Source organism: Parasteatoda tepidariorum, chromosome 11, assembly GCF_982258835.1.
Source record: "Parasteatoda tepidariorum strain Cologne lab strain chromosome 11, Ptep-v5.0, whole genome shotgun sequence".
Classification (NCBI taxonomy): Eukaryota; Metazoa; Arthropoda; class Arachnida; order Araneae; family Theridiidae; genus Parasteatoda; species Parasteatoda tepidariorum.
The window spans coordinates 96,927,255-96,942,124 of NC_141765.1; the positions used below are offsets into that span (position 1 = coordinate 96,927,255).

The window sequence follows — 14,870 nt, forward strand, 5'->3', positions numbered from 1 at the left end:
CAAGCCAAAGTGTTTTTAAAATAATACAGTCAAACCTCCTATCATTGTTTCAGTATCTTCCTGACGTGTATTGTCTTGTTTTGATGGTCTCATCGCAAATGCTATTCTGATAATGTGAATAATGCCTATTTAAATCTTTTTTGAAACAAGCAGAAGAATATCATTCAGAAATTTCACCAACATTGTTTTAAAAAAATAAATAAAGTTATTTGGTTTTAAGAATAGAAACAATTAACTGCTGGTGCAAAATTAGGATTTGTTACTGTTTGGGGAAAATGCCTCAAATATCAAGTGTTGATGTTTATTTATGAGCAGACGAAAAAGTTAAAACTTGCGTTGCTGCAGTTTTAAAAAATGAATGAAAAAGCAGAAATACAAAGACTGCAAAATGGAATCACAATCAGTGCAAGCACTAATGGAAGACAGGACTCCCACTCTTTTGACAAAGATAAAATTAAGCACTTTTAAGGACTTTTTTTTGTAAAAATTAAGGACTTTAAAAATAGAATGATTGTCTATCATTGAAAATACATATATCACCAGTGACAGAACCAATTATTTACCTTTCTTCAAAAAAATCAATAAATGGAAATGAATAATAAAAAACAGTTTTATTATAATGTAAGCACTTATATAATTACATTAATTAACAGGGCACGCCAAAGAAGTACCAGGCAATTTTTGCAAACCTGGATTGGTTATTTTTTTTTTCCTTTTTTTTCAGGTTGTCAAAGGTTAACATCATCTATGAAACTAATCTGTATTCCACTTTTAATCATTTTATTGAAATTGAATTGTAAAACTAAGTGCAGAAATTAAAATTTGCAATTTTAGATTAAAAAAAAGACTAAATAAAGAAATTTGGCAAAAACATTGAAAAAATTATTACAAGTTCTTATATTTTGTTACTAGATCTTCAGTTGTGAGCCAATTTTGCTAAATACTCAGTTACACCAAAAAAATTATTCCTTTTCTATTAATGAAATGTTTAATTTATAAGAGTAAATATTAAAAGAATAAATACTAAAAAGTTGAACTAGAGTTCCACATGAGAATAGTTTTCTTAAAGCCATGTTAAACTAAGTCGTATTTCAAGTAAAAACAGGCCATACTAATATCTAAGTACATTAAATCATTCCACTATTTTTTCATTACGCTTAACTTAACATATTGTTTTAAATTCATTGCAATAAATATTTTTATGAAAATTTCTATGGGATAAAAATACAATTATGTTTGAGAAAATGTATTATTTTCAAACCAATATGTTTCCTATTAGTTCTAGGTGAAGCATCTATATATATATTTCTCTTACACGGCACCAAAAAAAAGCCTCATTACAACTCCCCGAATGGCATCGTTAGAAAATCGACCAATGATTGCTGCTAAAAATGTCACATGGCAAATATCACATGAGGTGGCTCAACATATAGCGCTTTTAAAAACGGAAACAATAACCAGAGTGAGCATTATCAGGTTGTTCAATTCAGATTTATGCCCTAAAAACATGATAATATTTAATTTAAACTCAATTAGAAATTAATTAGGCTGGCCTTTTCCGTGACTATAAGTAAGTCACAAGGTCAGACTTTTGAGAAAATCAGTTTAGTATTGACTAAACAAGTTTTTAGTCATGGACAACTTTATGTTGGCCGATCAAGAGTTAAGTCATTTGACAGCCTTTCAGTAATTGCTCCAAGATGCCAAATCTATAATTGTGTTTTCAAAAAAATTCTAAATGCTTAGTGTTAATTTCTTAGAGCTTTGCAGAAAAAAAAATGTTTTTTGGAAAAAATTTAATTGAAACTTCTATTGGCAGTAGGCAAGGGGAACTGCCAAAATCAAAACTCATGATTAGAAATGCAGCATGGCAACCTCCACGTTTTATTTCTCGGGTAATGCTAACAGCCATGCATTTTAATTTATTGTATGTAAAACATCCTTATTTTGTTCTAAAATGTTATTTACTTTATCACAAATGTTAATTAATATAGAAATTGATTTCAATAATGCTGATCACCAAAAAATATTTCATTTGGCGATAAAATAAATTTTTGTGTTCTTGAAAATGAAAGACTTTTTGAGGGTTATTATCTCACAAGGAAAAGTTAGGGCTTAAAGTTTATATTTTTAAATAATAAAATTTTTTTCTAAAACTATCTAAATTTTGCTAATATGTTTCTCATTTAGCTAATGTTTTGACTTTTTCACCATGTACAATGTAAATAGCTAATATACTTTTTTAAAAGCCAATAAGAACATTGATAGAATTCTTCTACATAAGTACAATACTATGTCTTTGATGATAAAATACTATGTCTTTGATGATAAAATACTATGTCATTGATGATAATATACTATGTCTTTGTGCTAGAACATTGTGTTCATTGGCAAGCGAGCGCAGCGAGCCATGGTTCACGGCGTGAGCCACATAGGATTGCGTAGAAATTCTCGGGGGTTGGCGAGCGTTAGCGAGCAGGGGGCGGAGCCTCCTAGTATAAATAAAAGAGTCAAAAATGATTTTTCAAAAGTCTAAACACATTCCTATGGCCAGAAAAGTGATAAGGTTCCTTAATTAAAAAATAGTGATAACTTATTTTTACATCATGCATAGATTTTTACTAGTAATATTTCTTTATCTATCTTTCTATCATTGTTAATATTATCCTCTATTATTATTATGATTTGATATTTTATTCAGTTTAAAACTGAAAGGGGTATTCTTTTTTTATAAAAAAAATCTTGCAGTATCAATTTATCAGGTAAAAAATATTGAAAAATTTTAAGAAAAACATATTGAAAAGGGTATATATTAACAGTTTTGAAATTATTAGTAAGCAGCAAATGTGTTACATTTACTTTTATGATTAATTTTACACAAAATTATTTCCAGCAAAACCTGTTATTAGGAATTAACTTTACATAATGTTACTAAATAATCTGGCAAAAAACATGAACTAATTTTAAAGCAAACAAAAATTGAATAAAAATTAAAAACAGTATATTAAGTTGGAATGTTAGCTGAATAAAATGATTATTAAAATCTAAAAATCTTATAAATGAGGAGATCTAAATTTTTAAGTAACAATCTGCTTATTCTTAAGAAATAAAAATAATGGCATAAAAATCTAAAACTTCAAAAAAAAAAAAAAAAAAAATTTAGGTTGCAACAAAACAAATTATAAGTAGTAACCAAATATTTAACTTTCTTGTTAGATGCAAATCATGCTTTTTTATTTGGTACTCAGGAAAAAAATACATAAAAGTATTTTTGAAAAAACTTTAGGTTTTCATTAAAAAGCCAATTAACCAGGATTTTGATGAAAAACCTAGGTGGGTTGGGATTCTTTAAATCCTGTTTATTACAGATTGGTTTAATTTTTAGAACAATCATGATTTTTAAAAAAAATGTTACTGCTTTCTATAAATTTACAGTTATTACATATTAAAAAATTATACAAATTTATTTAATTCTTCAAGATTTTAGGAAATAGTTTTTGTTATGGATTCTAGTTCAAAAATACTTTCTGATGCTTCTGTTCATAGCATTTTACTTAATTCCTATAAGCATATGCGGTAACAATATAACTGAATTTCTTAAATTCTGTCAGTTTTGAAGTGTGGGTCTTCTATTTAGGTACCTTAAAACTGCCCCCCCCCCCGAAAAAAAAGCCCTATCTCATCCATGTGCACTATCCCTCTTGTCCACACTATTCTTTTCTTTTAGAATGTGTCACTCTTCTCATAGAGTATTATTCTAGGCAAAAGGCAGAATATATTAATGAAAGAACCAATATATTAATATAAGGGCATGCTTTCTTTTCCTTTGCTTGTAGCCCCCCCCCAACACATTAATTTTGGACTCATAAATGTTTTATCCTGGATGTAAGGTCTAATTCTAAGTGATGATCTAAAGAACAACATTTTGAAAAAATTGAACTGAAAAATTGTTCCTATCAACTTTAGTGATGCTGAAAAAATTAAGGACTTTTAAAAACCTTGCACTAAAATTAAGTACTTTTAAGGGCCCTTACTTTTCAAAATAAAAAAAAAGCAGTTTTTAAGGATCGTTGGAATCCTGGAAGACCTCAAACCCTTTGAAACAATGAGGCAAAAAACTTACGGAAAATTGACAGCAATTTGTTACTGTCAAATATTTTAAATAAATAAATGTATTTATAATTTTTTTGCATTGTAAATAATTTTAAAGCATATAATTTTTAAATTTAAATTTTTTATATTTATAGTTAATTAATTGTGTTCCAGAAAAGTTCATTAGTTTTCTTTGTTTTATCATATTATCATTGAAAAAGTGACTGAGTACTTTGAAACATTTTGAAAATACATTTTTGAAATTACAAAATATTTACAATTATGAATCTAGATATTTTTTGTCAATAGTGATATCTCTAAATATCTTCAATGAAACTGAAGATATATAGAGATTATGATTTATAGATTTGTTAAAAATGTTTCTTGTGTTATGAAAAATCAATTTATATTTCTTCACACAAAATACCTATATATAAGTATAATTCAATGAGTTTACTTTTGCAGGTTTTATCATGTTTTATTCTTACAAAATTACAAAAAAAAAAAAAGATTTTTCATATGGCACAATATATGAGATAAAAAGAAACATTTTGGAGTAGCTAGGGGCTTTTCCTTGTTATTTCAAAGTAAACCAAAAGTGAGTTCAAAAATGTTTCAAAGTAATCCAAAATTCTGACAATATTGAAATTCTAACAGCACTAAGATTTCATATACACAGCATAGACGCAGACAATTTTCTCTTAGATAGAAGAAACAAAAAAAATTTACTTAGTCTAATAAAGTGGAATTTTTAATTTGTTGCTTCAAAAATTTATCCAAATGCTTGATTAAATAAAAAATCACAGTTAAAACATTTACTAAAACTCAACAGAATGAAAATATAACATAGTATTTGTAGTAATATTTTTAAAAAAAATTGAAAAAAAGAAGAAAAAAATTTTGAATTTTCCAATCTTTTCATGAAAGCTGGCAACTATGAAATTTTAAATTATTTTTTTTTATCTAGAGTTACAACAAAACATATAATGACTATTAATTTACCTTCACAGATAACAATAGGATTTCTGTTTTTCCCATTCAGCCATTCTCTAGCTGTAAGTGATGGAGTAGGAACAGTAGCAGTGTCAGGAACAAATCTTCCTGAAATTGTTCAGACTAATTAAATATAAATTTTGAATGTAATATATAAGTAAATATATAAAACCAGTTATGATATATTTTTGTTACTTAGTGTGAAAAATCAAGAAATACCATCAAGTTAAGCAACAATTACAATAATATATCATGACAGGACGAATTCAAATTACTTACCCCCAAAATGAAGGGGAATATTCTCGCTATCTGGGAAATATGGTCATTAAAGCTTGAACCCTAATGTTAATTTTACTTTTTGCATATTTACCCATAGGAACAGAAATTGTTGTGCAAATTAAAAAAAATTATTGGATGCAATTACAAAATCCGTTTAGACACAGATAATTCCATGCAAAAAATAAATTTTAGTGAGTATTTAGTACTTTTTATTATTTCATATTATAGTAAAAAAACTTATGAATTGTAAGGCATACAGTTATTTGCATTATTTTAAAAGGCAAACTATGCAATTAGAGTGAATTTGGTCAAATGTTTTCTGAGAAATCATCTTTTGAAAATTTTGTATTTTTAAAATTCGATTTCTCAGGAGTAATTTGACCAATTTTGCTCAAATGTTGCAATTTGCAATTCAAAAATTCATTCTTAAAAAGAATATAAAAAATTGTATGTCTTAATGTTAAATTTTTTTTCGATTATTATTAAATAAAATAGTGAAAATTAATAAATACTCACCAAATATTATTGTTTGCACAGATTTACCTACGGCTAAACAAACTTCATAATTGTGAGCAAATTTTATTTCTTTTTTTGCTTAAAACTTTCTCCAGATATGGCGAATTAAGCAAAAGGTAAAATATTAAGGGGTCAAAACTTTAGGGCGCTCTCACGACAAACTATTGGGACCATATTTCCCATATTGTAGTTACCCCCTATAATTTTGGAGGACAAAAATTTTAATCCATCGAAAAAGATATGTTTATTTAGAGAAAGTACATTTTTGTGTCTAATTTAATAATTTTAAACATCATTTACACAAATTAATAGGCATAATTGAGATCACTTTTTTGAACCATTAAGATTAACCCCTAGATTGTGAAGATCTGATCATCAAATCAAAAATTATTCAGGGTGGTTCGTTTTTTATTTTGTGCACTGTGTGTATAAATATTTATAAAGAGAGAGAGATTATTTTGCTGTAAAGAAATGTCAATGTTCTACAAAAAAAAAAGTTTAAATATTCAAAAAAAAAAAAAAAAAAAAAAGAATCTTAAACTTTTTTTAAAAAAGCCTTTAATTTGGCCAGATTTTTCTACCTACAAGAAAATTATAAAAATCAAAGAATAGTTCTTAAATTTTGCAAAGTTCTGCAAACTTAGATAATGCAGTCTTATAGTAATTTTTCAAATATTAAAAAATTAGATTACAAATGCTTTATATTTCCATTAACTGTGACTCTTCTTCGTATTGACATTTTGAACCATTTTCATTATTAGCATAAATAGTGCAGAATAAGAATACTCAAATCGTGAACTAACAGTTGTTCTGTCTTTGTGACAGCCAAAGAAAAAAATTTAGAACATTTCTTTTGCAAAGTATTTATATACCAAACTATTTTTAAAAAGAAAAAAAAAAGATAAATTTTGCTTTACTTAAGTACATTAAAAGTGAATTTTTTCGCAAAAGAATTACAAAATATACTATTTTTAGTTTCAAAACTTTGTTTAGTCAGATAGTTTAACAGTATCCAGTATAATTCTATTAATGGAGTACTGAAGAATTCATAATAGTTAGAGATCAATACATATAAAATTTTACAGTGCTCTTACATTGAAATAATCAGTATCAATCAGTTAACATTTCCTCATATCAATGTTTAGTTAAATTTTTTAATAGAGTTCAAGACTTCCTTAACACGTAGACTGCCACACGCATTTACAGTGAAATCACCTTCACGCCGCGAGTAACGTGGTACGAAGCGTATTCTGCTAAGTACTTCCAACAATATTTTAATAATGTGAGTCTCTGGGGATCTCAAAGATAATATATAGCTCCGTTTGTTTCCATGGTATCATGTCTGTTTATTTGTGTCAGTTGCTTCTTATCTCGCCACTTCACATGATCAGTTTGGATCAACGAAGAGTATAACTTAAAATCTTTACTCTAACTAGTTAAACTTTCAAAAAGAAAATGGAAAACTTATTTCTTAGCGAGTCAAATAGAAGTGAACAAGAACGCTTTCATGAGGTTCACAATAATTTTCTTAATCACTTTTGTACTCCTTTTATAAAAATGCAATAGTTTTGTTACGTCCTGTGAAATATCTTTTCAAATACATACGAATATCCTTCACAAGGAGTTAAATAAGCATCACCCCAATACGGGTGACGTGGTCTGATCAGAAACTATGCTGTTACCTGAATATGGGTGATGTGGCAGTCAACGTATTAATCAAATAAGTTTAAAGTAGGGTTTCTTGATACAAATCTCTTGATACAATTATCTTGAACAGTGAATGTGTTTCTTTACACTTTTGTACAAAAGTAATTTAGTGGATAATACCTCAATTTCCCATTTGAAAATGTTATGACATGATAAGCATTGATTATTTTTTAAATTAGATGAAAGAGATAAATCAATATAGCTTTTAAAACTACAAAAATCAACGCTTTAATGTTTGTTATTGTATTTGCATAAATAAGTGTATGCACCGTGAATTCTACACCATAAAAATTTGATACTACGTAAGATTTATTGAAAAGTAACTGCATTCATAAATAATTTGTAACAAAGTATCGTGCAGTTAAGGTTGTATGACTTAATAGTGTATATAAGTTAGTGGTTCATAAATTTGAACCATCGAATATTGTGCATTTTAAAAGATGTTGGATTGAAAATTCAATTTTTTTCAAAATTAATTTAACCATTCCCAAAATAATGGAAAATTCAAACTCTCGTATGGACAGTTCAGTAATTATATACATGATTTGTATTTGTAAAAAATGGAATGTTCTGAATACACAAAAATCAGGAATATCATGACAAAAAAGATAAAAATCAGGACTATATATGATCAGAAATATCAAGAATATCAGGACAACTAAGAACCCTGAGATGTTCCAAACTCTTAATAGTTATAAAAATAGGATATTATTCATTAAAAAGCATTATTTTGTTTGAGACATTAAAAGAAAGAACAAGAAAATATTTGACCTTTCCAGCAACACACACCATTTCAGAATCATGATCATAAAAAGGGAACAACAGAAGAAGTATCAATGTCCTCAGAGGAGTGTCCAAATTGTTCTAAAAACATAAACATTTTCAGTTTACAACTCAAACATTATTAATGAACTTTTTAAGGTGAAATATTTTATAGGAGGGTAAAGCTGAGGGTTATAGCTTCACCTATTTGGGGTCTAAGATTAATAACAAAAATGACACTACACAAGAAATACATACGAGAATCATGATGGCCAATAAGTGTTTTTATGGTCTAAGGAAATATCTTAAGTCAAGCCTAATAAAAAGAAAAACAAAAGTGTTACTCTATAAATGTCTTATACGATCAGTGCTTACATACGCATGTGACACCTGGACAATGACCCGTGGAGATGAAAATATGATAGCTAGATTTGAGAGAAAAATACTGCGAAGCATTTTTGGTGGAATAAGTAAAAACGATACCTGGTTTAGAAGATTAAACACGGAACTTTACAAAGCATATAAAGAACCTGATGTCATTAAATTTATCAAAATTTAAAGGATTAAATGCGCAGGCCACATTATAAAAATGCAGGATTGCAGGACAACCAAAAAAGTTTTCAGTGCCAGGCCAACAGGTACAAGAAAAAGAGGACGGCCAAACCTAAGATTTTTAGACTGCCTTGAAAAGGACCTACAAGTTTTAAAGATAATAAACTGGAGAACCTTGGCTAAGGGAAGAATGTCTTGGCATAGGCTTGTTGAGAAGGCCAAGGCCCATCCTGGGCTGCCATGCCAATGAGAAGAGAAGAAAGCTGAGGGTTTGGTTATATGTAGTAACATACACTAGTTCCCTTCTGGTGGTTCGTTTTAGAAAGATAGGGGTTACATTTCTTACAAATTCGTCAAACAATTTTATTAAATATAGTTTTTAACTAGTCAAGAATTTTTTCAATAATAATTTTTTCAATAATAATCTGAACCTGTGTTCTGGTTTATATCTAGAATTACAAAGTTGTTTAAGTTTTGCGTACTAATTGTTTTTTCCTCGCTAACTCTACTACACTGGACTAATGTGGACAAGTTAAGATTCTAGTGACAAATTTGATAATTTATTAAGTAGTCATTTATGATAACTCAGAAAGGTATATTTAAAGCAAAAATGAAATCAATTACAATCTGAGCCTTAATGGAGGGCATTTCACTTAACTAAAAAAGACATTTTAAACAAAATCAACACATTAAAAATTACTATTTAATTCGATTTATTTGATAGCATTGAATCAACTTAAAATTGAATCAGCTTTAATAACCATAATTTTAACTTGATGATGAAATGGTTTGAATGGATAACACGAAGAGTGCATAGTTTAGTGATATTTCCCTCATTGGGGTAATGAAAACCGTTTGCTGTTTTAATTTAAGGTATGGCAAAAATTCTTTCATTTATCTATATTGAATGGTAGTCTTTTATCAAACTTGATAAAACATCACCTTTAAATTTTCTTAAAACTTTTAAGGGATGAATTAATCTAAAGGTTTTGTGCTAAATATTGAAATTATTAATTGTAAAGGTAAATTATTCTAAAAAATCATTTTGATTTAGGAAATGCATAGCATCAGTATAATTATATATTTAACAAATAAACATTTATTCTATTGGAAGTTGAACAGAATCATTCTCCACACTACCCATACCACCATTCGTCTACACTAGTATCATGAAGACATGATGTTATATTTGTTTAAGCCTAATATTGGCTAATTGAAAATATACAGCGCAAAAGGTAATATCAAAATAGGCCAAAATGTATAATTTTAAACTTATTGGCACCTCTTTTGAAATAATGAAAATAAAATATGGTATAAAAGAGAAAATTTAAAAGTTACTTAAAAACCCTCTTTAACAAATTTGAACAAAAATATTCAGTCAAATTTTACAATTGCATGGAAGTGTACATCAATGTACACTTCACTTTGACATTTTGCATTTCAAATTTTTATTTTTACAATTTGATCATTCAAAATTAAAATTTTGATGACTAAAAATATTTTGTTAAATCAGTAAATCAAATAAATAACGAAATAAATAATCAAGTAATCAAATAAATAATGAAATAAATAATCAAGTAATCGAATATATAATGAACAAAAACATTTTCTTTCGAGTTTTAGAAAAATTCTAAATCAATGAGGCAAATTTTACATTTATTTTAATCTATTTTGAAAAAAAAAATGGGTTTTTGAAGCTTTTTCTTAATTCTGAGAAAACATAAACTATCTGTTAAGGTTTCCTGTTCTGTTATACAAATTAACAAAATTAGTATTTAAGATGTTTCGGCATTAGTAATTTTAGCAACAACAAAATAATAATAATAATTAACTTACACAGTGTAGCATTTTATCAGTGTTAAAATCATGTTTTGTTTAAGAAATACAGATTCAACAGTGTAATATTTTATTTCAATCAAATTTTTTTTAAAATTCTTTTTGCGTTTAATGATTAAAATTCTAATAAGATGCATAAATACTAAATACCATTTAACAATAAAATTACACTAAAATTCTTAATACCTGTTATAATAAAATGGTTAATATTATTTAATTGATGCAAACCATTTTAAACTAATCAACCAAAATCAACCCGACTTATTAACTATGGTATATAAATGATATATAAAGAACTTTATTTTTCATTAACAAAATTTTTAGTTAAGGTCACACTGCCGAAGTAGTTTTAGCAAACAACTAATTAACTTGCTATGCAAAAAACTATACCAGGTAATTTTGTGTTTAGGGTTGTAGCAGCCTTGAACGAAACATCGGAGAATTTTATCGGAGTACATAAAAATCAGATTTTGTCTAAAAGATATATATTAAATATTATAAATTTTACTTCAATAAGATTTTCTTTTTTAAATTCTTTTCATGTTTAAGGATCTGAACTCTAAAATGTACAAATAATATTCAATATTACTTAACAATAATGCATTTAAAATTCTTAACATTATTAAAAAATTTTTAATATGATTTAATGACTACAAACTAATTATTAAACAAATTATAGCGACTATTATTTTTTAATTCAACTCAAAACTTAAATGAAATCTAAAGACAGAGTACCAATTTTGCCAAATGAAAAATAAATTAATTTAGACGAGAAATCATTTTTAAAAACATGCATTTATAAATTGAAAAAAAAAAAAAAAAGAAGTTTAATTCCTTGATGAAATTCACACTGCAGACAACATATATTAAACTTACGGGTTTTTAATTCGCACCAGAGGTGCCAATCAAGCATTGCCAGATTCTTTATAAAACAATTAAATGTATATGATAAGGAAAAAAAATCTGACGCTTAGAAATATAAAAATAGGTAGATAAATATATGAAGTGTCCAGAGCGAAAGTAGATTTAGTTTTAATAAAAGTTTTTTATGTTTAATTTATCTAAATAATTAAAATGTAAGTAATTTAAGAAATCAAATCTATTTCTTGATTCAGCTTGATGAATTACTTGAGCTATTGGGAAATTACTTGAATTAAAAATTACTTGAGCTATTGGGAGTTCTAAAAAAGAAAATAAATAAAATTCGAAAAGTCACCAGTTCAGGGAGCAGGACAGGGAAGGCGGAGTCTTGTGAGGGTTCTAAATCTCGTATTTTAAAAGACACTGGACGTGCATCATCCTTTTGACGTTGAGACAGTTTGGCAGAGAAAGGGAAACTGTTCAGCATGGCAAGTCAGGTTATTCGAGCCCCTGTAAAAAGTTTTATTTCTTATTAGAATTTCTAACAAACACAGAGAGGTTAAATCATTTGTGAAGTAGGAAAAATATAAATTAAACACAATACTATATTAAGTATTCTCTCTCTTTTTTTATGAGATTTTTTTTATTTGGATTTTTGACTATCAAAATATGGGAGTAGCACAAAATTCCAAAAATATGGTCCTCATAGTTTAGTTAGGGGAGCGTTTGAAACGGATTTTTTAAAAATAATAGAAAATTTTTTGAACATAAATTTAAATTTACTTTATCCAAACGAATCCCATGCAAAAAAAATAAAGAATTTAATAGCCTTTATTTATTTATCTAATTATGTGTCGATAATTATTTTTAATTTCGTGGCAAATAAATTTACATAATTTTAAATTATCAAAGAGGAGAAAGTGAGAGAGTGGTTGAAAGTTGCTGCCGTTTATGTTATTTTCATTTTTTACATATTTCGCAAAAATTTGAATGGCCTAGGGCCCCCGCATATGCTTAATCCGCCCCTGTTTGAGGGGATGACATCAAATATTGCTAATTAATTAGTACAGACGACATTTAAAATTACAAAATCAGACACAAAAACAAACTTTCTCTAAATAACTTTTTGAAGAATTTGAATTTCTGACACTTAAAAAACAGGAGTAGCAGCAGTTTGAAAAATATGGTCTCCATAGTTTGAACCCTTTAGCGTTAATTTTACTTTTAGCGTATTTTGCCATATCTCGATAAATGTTTAAACGAATTAGAGAATTTTACTTATAATTATTAACTTTTAGCCAAAGATAATTCCATGCAAAAAATATTTTTAGTGAGTACTTACTATTTTTTATTATTTTATTTTGTAGTAAAAAAAACTTGAATTGTGCGGTATACAATTTTAACATTATTTTAAATACTGTATTTTTGCCTGGAGAAATAAAAAATTTTTAGCAAAATTAATGGAATAATTTCTAGAAAAATTAAATTTTAAAAATATATCTTTTTCAAAATTTGATTTCTCAAAAATTAATCGAACAATTTTGCTAAAATTTTGCATTTCGAAATATACAACTGCATTCTTTAAAATGATTTAAAAACCTTACAGTCTAATAGTTTTTTTACTATTACTATTAAACAAAATAAAAAGTAACATATACTAAAAGTTGTATTTTGCATAGAATCTTTATAATTTTTTATTTTAATAATTATAAGCAAAAACTTTTCAATTCGCTTAAAAAGTTCTCAGACTAAAGGTGAAATATGAAAAAGGTAAAATTAACAGTAAGGGGTTCAAACTTTGGACATGTCTCTTGACAAGGCTATCCAGAATATATTTTCCACAATACCGTTAGATCCTATATTCGGGGGGATTGAAATTCGAAACCATTAATAAAGAAAAGTATGTTTATACAAAGAAAATACATTTATGTGTGTGACTTAAAATATTGCCTGCATTAATTAATCAGCATATCTGAGGTCACACCCTTGAACCATTAGGATTGAGTCCTAAAAGGTGAAGATCCGATAATATTAAATCAAAAGCTATTTAGGGTTATCCTTTTTATTTTGCGCACATAAGGAAATTTAGTTAAAATCTTTCACGTAAAAATTAACTAGAATGAGTCATAAAATAAGGTAGAACATAAAAAGTTTGTTACTTCAAAAAGAAAGAGTTTGCTTTTCTTCTCTACAAAAGTTAATGATTAATACCTTATAAAATGTATAAATTAATGCACGCACGCACACACACACATACATACATACAGTAGAGCGCCAATTATCCGAACTGCTCGGGACCGAACATGGTTCGGATAATGAAAAGTTCGGATAGTTGGAAAGTTGTTTGAAATCTAGTTTAAATGATTATTTATATACTAACTTTCCTTCACACTTTTTCTAAGCTTAGGACTGGCAGTGCTATCTAAAATAGCTCTGACATGTTCAAAAGTTGTTTTTTTTTTCGATTTTTGAATATTTTTTAAAACTTTTTTTTTATTTTGAATCATTTTTATCATATTTCAGCTTTTTATAATTTTTTTGTCAATTACTGATTTTACCACATTTTCTTTATTTTCCATTGCAAAAGAAATCCAGTAAAAACTTTTGTTTCAAAGAAGATGCTCTTTTTTGAGCAATCATATCCCTTATTCTTTTTAAATAAATCAACTGAACTGGCTTAACATCATTTTGACGTTCTAGACAATTTAATGCTATATCTAATGAATTGCATGCTCCTATATGAGAAAATTCACTATCTTGAACTTGATAACCTACTTCTTCCTCTTCGTCTGAGGAGTTCCGATTTGCATTCAAAATTTCAGCAACAATTTCATCATAATTTAAAATCCTGGATCGTTTTCAGTGTCTCGACACTAGTCTTCTTCTATTTCTTATGCTTTATAACCTGGCATCTTTTCATCCGGAAAATTTACTGATTCAGAAACTACAGTTTCGTTTGTTTTTCTGTTAAAAATTTTATTCCAAGATTTAAGATTCCAAGCACTTTAATCATTAACCATAAGTGACAATTACCCATCTCCCAATTGTAGAACTTCAGCACTTATCTATTCATAAACTCCTTCCGCATTAAAACCATTGTAGACTGTCAAAATGAAGCTCGTATTCTTGGAAGATAATTTTCAATCGAAGAGGGATAAAGGGGTATGTAGGTTTAACTGTGTAATACATGCAAGCTACTATAAGTGAACTGCTAAAAAAAGGTTGTAAATTAAGTATGGCTTTCAGATGTAGTGAATATTATCTATTCTTCT

At 27.3% G+C, this 14,870-nt stretch overlaps 1 long non-coding RNA gene across 9 annotated transcripts in view; it reads right to left on the reverse strand.

The window, feature by feature from the left end:
• Positions 1–14,870, reverse strand: part of LOC147801943 (uncharacterized) — a 37,841-nt gene that overhangs the window by 1,626 nt on the left and 21,345 nt on the right. For 8 of the 9 annotated variants that reach the window (XR_015430244.1, XR_015430249.1, XR_015430250.1 and 5 more), the window contains 3 exons: positions 11,954–12,108; positions 8,359–8,451; positions 5,095–5,193 (listed from right to left, as the gene is read on the reverse strand). This is a non-coding gene — a long non-coding RNA (uncharacterized LOC147801943). The remainder of the gene's footprint in view (positions 1–5,094; positions 5,194–8,358; positions 8,452–11,953; positions 12,109–14,870) is intronic. The other variant, XR_015430251.1, reaches the window with a different exon arrangement.